The sequence below is a fragment of the Musca domestica genome, unplaced genomic scaffold (assembly GCF_030504385.1).
Source record: "Musca domestica strain aabys unplaced genomic scaffold, Musca_domestica.polishedcontigs.V.1.1 49, whole genome shotgun sequence".
Classification (NCBI taxonomy): Eukaryota; Metazoa; Arthropoda; class Insecta; order Diptera; family Muscidae; genus Musca; species Musca domestica.
Window position 1 is genome coordinate 4,973,499 of NW_026712344.1, and position 10,087 is coordinate 4,983,585.

The following is a 10,087-nucleotide window of genomic DNA, read 5'->3' on the forward strand; positions in this document are numbered from 1 at the left end:
GAATCAATTCCGGTGAATAATGTCACTAAAATCATCAAAATAGCGAATATAGGGAGGTACCGTTATATGGGGGCTATACCAAAGAGTGGACTGGCCCAGCCAATTTTCTGTCTTAGGCTGTAGTATCCTTTACGAACTACAAATATCAAATTTGAAACAATTCCGGTGAATAATGTCGCTAAAATCATCAAAATACCGAATATCGGGAGGTACCTTTATATGGGGGCTATATGAAAACGTGGACCTACATGAACCATTTAGGAACTTAACCTGCCTACTGAAAAATTAACATGTAACAACAATAACAAATTTAGTATCACATAGTACTTTTCGAACAATTATAGTACACATTTCCAAAACCACACACATATCTTAACCACAGGCACCAAATGTAACATTTATATCAATTTTCTGGAGTTCAGCTCTATACCTTCACAAATTACAAAATTTAGTACCTTTTGGTACTTTTCGTACAAATATGGAACACATTTCCACAACCACCTCCATATGTCCAGGCTTTCACATTTCAAGCTCATTCTGTTCACCCATTACCAAAATGTACCAAATAAAGTACTATTTAGTACTTTTCTTGCACTTTTGATACACATTTCCAAAATCACATCTTTATCACAAACCTACCATGTGAAGGGATCCCAATACTAAAACTTCGAAATTCCAGCTCTATCCGTTCGCCATAGAACAAATTGCTCCAAATTTAGAACAATTTAGTACTTTTCGTACAATTATAGTACACATTTTAAAAAACCACTTTCATATATTAATCTTACTTTCTAATCTTGATACACATAACAAATTGCAAGTTTCAAGTTGTTAGCTCTATACGTTCGCATAATACCAAATGGTACCATTTCGTACCCTTTAAGTAGGAATTTCCAATAAACCCAGACTTATCACATACGTCTACACTTTAAGATTTATCATCGTGCAAAATGTTCAGATTCTACCTTCAGCCGTTTCATCTGGGCGTTAATTCCGCAATTTTTGGTGCACCTAGGTTGAATTGGAGCACTCCTGAGGGGAAAAAAATCGGCCGGGCCGAACTTTGAATATCCTCCAACATTTGGAACGAATTTGGCAATTAAAAAAAAAACTTTCTGTTAAAATCTTAAAACTACAGAATATAGCCGATATATTAGGATCTATACGACGGCGTGGATGCCATTACAATATTCAAATGCGAAACTTGAAAAAAATCGTTGAATAATGTCGCTAAAATAATCAAAATACCGAATATAGGGAGGTACCGTTATATAGGAGCTATACGAATACGTGGACCTGCACAGACAATGCTCTGTCTTAGTCTGTAGTATCCATTATAAACTTCAAACACCAAATTTGAAACAATTCCGGTGAATAATGTCGATAAAATCATCAAAATACCGAATATCGCGAATTACCGTTATATGGGGGCTATACCAAAGCGTGGACCGGCAAGTCAATTTTCTTTCTTAGGCTGTAGTATCCATTACGAACTTCAAGCACCAAATTTCAAACAATTTCGGTGAATAAAATTATAAAAATACCGAATATCGGGAGGTACCGTTATATGGGGGCTATATGAAGACATGGACCTGCACTGACAATTTTCTGCCTTAGGCTGTAGTATCCTTTACGAACTTCAAATACCAAATTTGAAACAATTCCGGAGAATATTGTCGCTAAAATCATCAGATTACCGAAAATAGGGAGGTACCATTATATGGGGGCTATACCAAAGCGTGGACCTGCACAGAAAATCTTCTGTCTAAGGCTGTAGTATCCTTTACGAACTTCAAATACCAAATTTGAAACAATTCCGGAGAATATTGTCGCTAAAATCATCAGATTACCGAAAATAGGGAGGTACCGTTATATGGGGACTATACCAAAACGTGGACCGGCGCAGACAATTTTCTCTCATAGACTGTAGTATCCTTTACGAACTTAAAATACCAACTTTGAAACAATTCCAGTGAATAATGTCGCTAAAATCATCAAAATAACGGATATCGGGAGGTACCGTTATATGGGGGCTATACGAAGACCTGGACCTGCACAGAAAATCTTCTGTCTTAGGCTGTAGTATCCTTTACGAACTTCAAATACTAAATTTGAAACAATTACGGTGAATAATATAGCTAAAGTCATTAAAATAACGAATATCACGAGGTACCTATATATGGGGGCTATACGAAGACCTGGACCTGCAAAGAAAATCTTCTGTTTTAGGCTGTCGTATCTATTACGAACTTCAAATACCAAATTAAAACAATTCCGGTGAATAAAATCATCAAAATACCTAATATCGGGAGGTACCGTTATATGGGGGCTATATGAAGACGTGGACCTGCACAGACAATTTTCTGTCATAGGCTGTAGTATCCATTACGAACTTCAAATACTAAATTTGAAACAATTCCGGTGAATAATGTCGCTAAAATCATTAAAATACAGAATATCGAGAGGTACCATTATATGGGGGCTATACTAAAACGTGAACCTACATTGCCCATTTTCAATACCAAAAGTCCTGCAGACATATTATGCATTTGAGTAAAATTTTATCAACCTACTTCATTTTGTTCAAAAGCTAGAGAGATTTCCGCAGACGGACGGACATCGCTAAATCGACGTAGAATTTTATGCTGATCAAGAATATATATACTTTGTGGGGTCTTAAATGTATATTTCCGAACTTAACATAATGTACCGTCCTTAAACTTCGTATACATCCCCCTTAGTAAAAATGAGCAAATCTGAACTCTGCATTTAGCACACACCAATGTCGCATCACCCTTTGCGCAATTTCAATACTAGTATTCAAAGAGATCTATCAATGTACAACAACTTTGTTGAAACAAACTAAAAACACAAACAAATACCGCTGCTGAAATACTAGAAATAAAGACAACGTCACAAAAACGAAATCGAAAAAAATAAACAATAATAATTCACGTCAGAATGGTTGATACAAAGAGACAAAAATCTGCCAAAATAAACATCACCAAGTTATTTGTTGTAGGGTTTTCATGTATTTTCTTCGACCGATCCAATCACAAATTTTCCAAAGTGTGCCAAAGAATGCCGGAGGATCCAATGAAATAAATTTATGAGATGTGTATTCAATTTCATTGGCAAAGGCATTAATAGAAAATATATTTAAATTGGTACAGTATTTGGTAGAGAGAAAAGAAAACAGGCCCTCCGTATTTGTTTGAGTGGTTTGTTAGTTGTTTTTGCAACAATTACAATCTAACGAATTGTAGTAGATTGATAAGATTTTGCTCAAATGTATGCTATGTCTGCAGGACTTTTGGTATTGAAAATGGGCCATGTAGGTCCACGTTTTGGTATAACCCCCCATATAACGGTACCTCTCGATATTCGGTATTTTGATTATTTTAGCGACATTTTCACCGGAATATTTTCAAATTTGGTATTTGCAATGGATCGTAATGGATAGTATAACCTAAGATAGAAAATTGTCTGTGCAAGTCCACGTCTTCGTATTGTCCCCATATAACGGTACCTCCCGATATTCGGTATTTTGATTATTTTAGAGACATTATTTACCGGAATTGTTTCAAATTTGGTATTTGAAGTTCGTAATAGATACCACAGCCTAAGACAGAAAAAGAGCCATATAGGTCCACGTCTTCGTAGAGCTCCCATATAACGGTACCTCCCGATATTCGGTATTTTAATGATTTTATGGACATTTTTTTCGGTATTTTAATGATTTTATGGACATTTTTCACCAGAATTGTTTTAAATTTGGTATTTGAAGTTCAAAGTGGATAATACAGCCTATGACAGAAAATTGTCTGTGCAGGTTCACGTCTTCGTATAGCCCCCATATATTGGTACCTCCCGATATTCGGTATTTTGATGATTTTAGCGAATTTATTCACCGGAATTGTTTCAAATTTGGTATTTAAAGTTCGTAATGGATACTACAGCCTAAGACAGAACATTATCTGTGCAGGTCCACGTCTTCGTATAGCCCCCATATATTGGTACCTCCCAATATTCGGTATTTTAGTGATTTTATGGACATTTTTTCACCGGAATAATTTCAAATTTGGTATTTGAAGTTCGTAGTGGATAATACAGCCTATGACAGAAAATTGTCTGTGCAGGTCCACGTCTTCGTATAGCCCCCATATAACGGTACCTCCCGATATTCGGTATTTTGATGATTTTAACGAATTTCTTCACCGGAATTGTTTCAAATTTGGTATTTAAAGTTCGTAATGGATACTACAGCCTAAGACAGAAAATTTCCTGTGCAGGTCCACGTCTTCGTAGAGCCCCCATATAACGGTACCTCCCGATATTCGGTATTTTAATGATTTTATGGACATTTTTTTACCAGAATTGTTTTAAATTTGGTATATGAAGTTCGTAGTGGATAATACAGCCTATGACAGAAAATTGTCTGTGTAGGTCCACGTCTTCGTATAGCATCTATACCTCCCGATGTTCGGTATTTTGATTTTATCGACATTACAACCGATTTTTTTAAGTTTCGCATTTGAATATTGTAATGGCTTATGACAAATGTTACCTCGGCCCAGCCGAACTTACAGCTTTTTAAATTGTTTTGATCTAATCATGTCTGTAATTAATGTTGAAATCAGTTGAGTTAAATCACACAGAATGCCAGACCTTGCCTCCTAAATTCTCGGCTTCTAAAAGTGATTTCATTCAAAAATATGGACACTATTATGATATGCTTTATATCGTTTAGATATTCTTGTATAGAAATGTAACATTTTGATAAGAAAATACCATTCCCCTTGTGCCATTAAGCCGTCCATACATATGAACCGTACGACAAAATATTCCGACTGATAGGTAGCTAATCATACATCTGACATTCTCAATGTGTGATATTCTCTCTCTCCCCTTTGTCTTTATGGCCAATTTAACACCAAATACTTGAATAATCACCGATGACAACAGCGGGAGCAAGCACAGCGCTGCTAGCACCACCAACAACAATAAGAACAAGAACAACAATAGAAATACATTCAAAAATATCCAATAACAATAAATTTGAAATACAAATCAAAAATAATCACACTGTCGTATTTCTTTTTTATTAGAAGAATATTTGGAATAAATTTTCAAATTATGATACCTCACTAAAAACGAGACAATAAGGTATGGAATGTCGTACAGTTGTTTCCGGATAAATGTTAAAGGTTAACATTTTTGTTAAACGCAATTTTTCAGAATGCGTTTTGCGAAGAACCAACAATAATATAAATGTAGAAAAAAATGTCAAGTATTATTTTAAATATTTTTTTTTTCATGGATCTACAATTGCAGATTTATAAAAATTCAATTTTCAAGGACCTATAATCGTGGATTTCCACCATAGTATGGAGGGAATATTAAGTTTGTCATTCCATTTGTAACACCTCGAAATATACATTTTAGACCCCACAAAGTATACATATCCTTGATTAGCATAAAATTCTACGTCGATTTAGCGATGTCCGTCCGTCTGTCAGTTTGTGGAAATCACCCTAGCTTCTGAACGAAATGAAGTAGGTTGATAAAATTTTACTCAAATGTATATTATGTCTGCAGAACTTTTGGTATTGAAGATGGGCCATGTAGGTCCACGTTTTGGTATAGCTCCCATATAACGGTACCTCCCGATATTCGGTATTTTGTAGATTTTAGCGACATTATTCATCGGAATTATTTCAAATTTGGTATTTGATATTAGTAATGGATACTACAGCCTAAGACAGAAGATTGTCTATGCAGATTCACGTCTTCGTATAGCCCCCATATAAAGGTACCTCTCGATATTCGGTATTTTGATAATTTTAGCTACATTATTCACCGGAATTGTTTTAAATGTTATATTTCCAGTTCGTAAATGAATACTACAGCCTAAGACAGAAGATTGTCTATGCAGGTTCACGTCTTCGTATAGCCCCCAAATAAAGGTACCTCCCGATATTCGGTATTTTGATCATTTTAGCTACATTATTCACTGGAATTGTTTCAAATTTTGTATTTCCAGTTCGTAATGGATACTACAGCCTAAGACAGAAAATTGTCTGTGCAGGTTCACGTCTTCGTATAGCCCCCACTTAAAGGGAACCTCTCGACATTCAGTATTTTGATAATTTTAGCTACATTATTCACCGGAATTGTTTCAAATTTTATATTTCCAGTTCGTAGTGGATAATACAGTCTAAGACAGAAGATTGTCTATGCAGGTTCACGTCTTCGTAGAGCTCCCATATAAATGTACCTCCCGATATTCGGTATTTTGATCATATTAGCTACATTATTCACCGGAATTGTTTTATATTTTTTAAGTTCGTAATGGATACCTATGACAGAAGATTGTCTGCAGATCCACGACTTCGTATAGCCCCCATATAATGGTACATACCTTTTTTCGGTATTTTGATGATTTTAGCAGAACAGAATTTATAACGGATCTTATTTTATTTATTTTTTTTTTGAAAGTTGCCAAATTTGTTCCAAATGGTGGAGGGTATTTAAAGTTCCACCTGGCCGAAATTACAGCTGTTTTACTTGTTTTGAATTCAATTTTAAGGACCTTTAATCGAGAATTTTTTAAAATTCAATTTTCAAGGACCTATCGTAGATTTCATAAAATTCAATTTGCAAGGACCTATAATCGGAATTTTTTTAAAATTCAATTTTCAAGGACCTATCGTCGATTTCATAAATTTCAATTTTTAAGGACCTATAATCGTGAATTTTTCTAAATTCAATTTTCAAGGACCTATAATCGTTGATTTTTAAAACTCATTTTAAAATTCAATTTTCAAGGACCTATAATCGTGAATTTTTTAAAATCCAATTTTCAAGGACCTATAATCGTTGATTTTTAAAACTCATTTTAAAATTCAATTTTCAAGGACCTATTATCATGAATTTACATAAAATCAATTTTCAAGGACCTATAATAATTTATAAAAATTTAATTTTCAAGGACTTAATGACAATTTTTTTTCTAGGATCAACAGAGCAAAATTTTTTTGTTTTTTTTTTTCCAAAAAAAAAAAAAAAAAAAAAAAAATGATACGCTGTCCAACAGTTTGTAAACAAAAAAAAAATGATCGTGTTTACTTGCCAAAGAGGTCAGCTGAAAATGTGCACCTTCGGTTGGCCACCAGAACTCATGAGCCGGCCATGGTGATGGTGTGGGCCGCCATAACAGCCGATATTCGCTCTCCGCTCGTATTAATCGACCGTGACATCAGAACTAATGCCGAATATTATCGCGAAAATATTCTGGGGGGTGTATTATAGCTTTAGCCACGCAAATATTTTGACCGCAGACCTTGGACATTCCAACAGGACTCAGCACCATAGCACTCAGCATGCGCCACCCAAGAATGGTGGTCGATCAATATGTGGTTCCTCACTTCATTTTCAGCGCACAATGACCACCAAAATATCCGGATACCAATCCGTTGGACTATTGTGTCTGGAGTAATTTGGAAAACAAGTTTGGCACTAAAAAATACCAAATTGTCGATCACCTCAAGCATGCGCTTCGTCGGGAATGGACCAAAATACCGCAGAGCAACATTCGAGCAGCGTGTGACGTGTGAAGGCCATAATTTGTGCCAAAGGTGACCAATTCGAACAAATCTAAACTTATTCTAAAATTTGATGCTATTTCCGACATTTTTTGCTTTCATTCAATAAAATGTAAAAATTATGGCTTTTGACTTTGATGCTGTTTTTTTTTATCTCACCCTGTAAGTATCAGATTTTAAGACTTTAGCGTAATTCACCCACTTAGTACACATTTCCGAAATCGTCTTCATATATCAAACTTACCTTGATTCCATAGCTAAAATCAAGTGTTAAGCTCTATCGATTCATATAATGCCAAATGGTTCCATTTTAGAACTTTTCGTAAGTTTAAAGTTCGTATTTCCTACATCTACATCTACGAAAAGTACTAAAATGTGCTAAAAATTCTGTATCTTACATTGGACAATGTCCAGGGTCCAATATAAGGTACAGAATTTTTAGCACATTTTAGTACTTTTCGTACGAATTTTATTACGTACTTCCAAAAACCCAGCCTAATCACACGCCTACGCACCAAGAATAACCCTGGTGCAAAATATTCAGCTTCAGTTCAATTTTGTCCTTATTCAACGTGTAGTGGAAATGGTAAGTGGGTGTTACAATTATCTACACCTTACTGTATTTGTGCATATGGCATAAACCAAAAAGGAGGAAAATTAAAGAAAAATCTTTGAACAGAACTCGATGTGTTACAGAAATATTTTAGAAAAGATTAAAAGCTATTGGGCATATCTCCTTGATTATTCTTTGGATTACAGAAGCTTTAACTGCATACTTGATAGCATTTAAGCTTACAATGAAAAGATGATTAGCAGTATTCCCCTCTTTTCTTTCAAACATGTCCATTTCAATTTCCATTAGCATTAATATTTGTCTCCAAAAACAAATGCTGTTGTTGTTCCTGTTTTTTTTTATTTTGTCTTTGGGGCCAACAGAAGGCGAATGTATGTGTATAGAACGTCAATCGTACTGAAAGCATATTCATGATTTATAGCTTTGACATTAAAACAATTTTTTTTTTCGCTTCTCTTTCTAAAGTGTCAACAAATTTCCCCTAAGAATATTTTATCTTGCGTCTCCAGCCCTTGTTTCTCCTTACCAAAGCAAAAAAAGTACAATTGTTTAAAAAAAAACTCTAAACATATAAAAATCCGCATTCAAAATACTGAAAGAGGCAATTGCTTATAAGGGTGAAACTAAAACGTTTCCATTTTATTATTTAAATGACTTGAGGCATTTCTGTCTGACACCTGTGTGATCTAGGAATGCTCTTGTTTTGGATCAGATTCCGCTGCTGTTAAATAATTCTTCTCATAATTCCTTTGGAACTTGTCGCAATATCTACCAAAATTAAGGGTCAGCATCTTTTAAAACGGTTTAAATTGCATGTAATTATACCCTACACCACAAGGTGGTCAGGATATTATGTCTTTGTGCATTTGTTTGTAACAGGCAGGAAAGGAAACGAGATAGACCCATAGTTCCTTTTGATGATCTGCATAGGATCACATTCTGAGTCGATTTATGCATGTCCGTCCGTCCGTCCGTCCGTCCGTCTGTCCATGTATTTTTGTAAACAAAATACAGGTCGCATTTATTGCCCGATCCAGATGAAATTTTGCAAAGATCTTTTGTTTGGCCCAAGGACGAACCCTATTGAAATTGGAGATAATCGGTCAAAATTTTGATATAGCTCCCATATAAATCTTCGTCCGATTTGCCTTTTATTGTGCACCAAACGTGTAATATCAGCCCGAATTGTATGGAATTTTGCATATGCACCCAAATTAGGCCTGAAAATATGTATGCCAAATTTGATCGAAATCGGTTCAGATATAGCTATAGCTCCCATATATATTGTTCATCCGATTTGTTATTTTTGTCCACCGCCGCCGTAATATGCACTCTGCAACAACAATATTTGGGGAAATATATCAAATACAGCTCAGAAATACATTTGCTAAATTTTATCGAGATCGGTTCAGATTTGGATATAGCTCCCATATATAAATTCGATTTACCTTTTATTGTGCACCAAACGTCTAATATTTGTCCAAATGGGATGGAATTTGGCACACACGACCGAATTGAGTCTAGAAGCTAGTATATCAAATTTGGTGAAGATCGGTTCAGATATAGCTATAGCTTCCATATATATTATTCATTCGATTTTTTATATTTGTTACTCACAGCCGTAATATGCACTCCGTAACAACGATATTCAGGGAAATATATCAAATACAGCTCAGAAATACTTTTGCTAAATTTTATCTAGATCGGTTCAGATTTGGATATAGCTCCCGTATATAACATCGTCCGATTTGCCTGTTATTGTGCACCAAAGGTCTAATATTTGCCCAAATGGGATGGAATTTGGCACTTACGACCGAATAAAGTCTAGAAGCTAGTATGTCAAATTTGAAATTTTGAAGATCGGGTCAGATATAGCTATAGCTCTCATATATATTATTCATCCGATTTG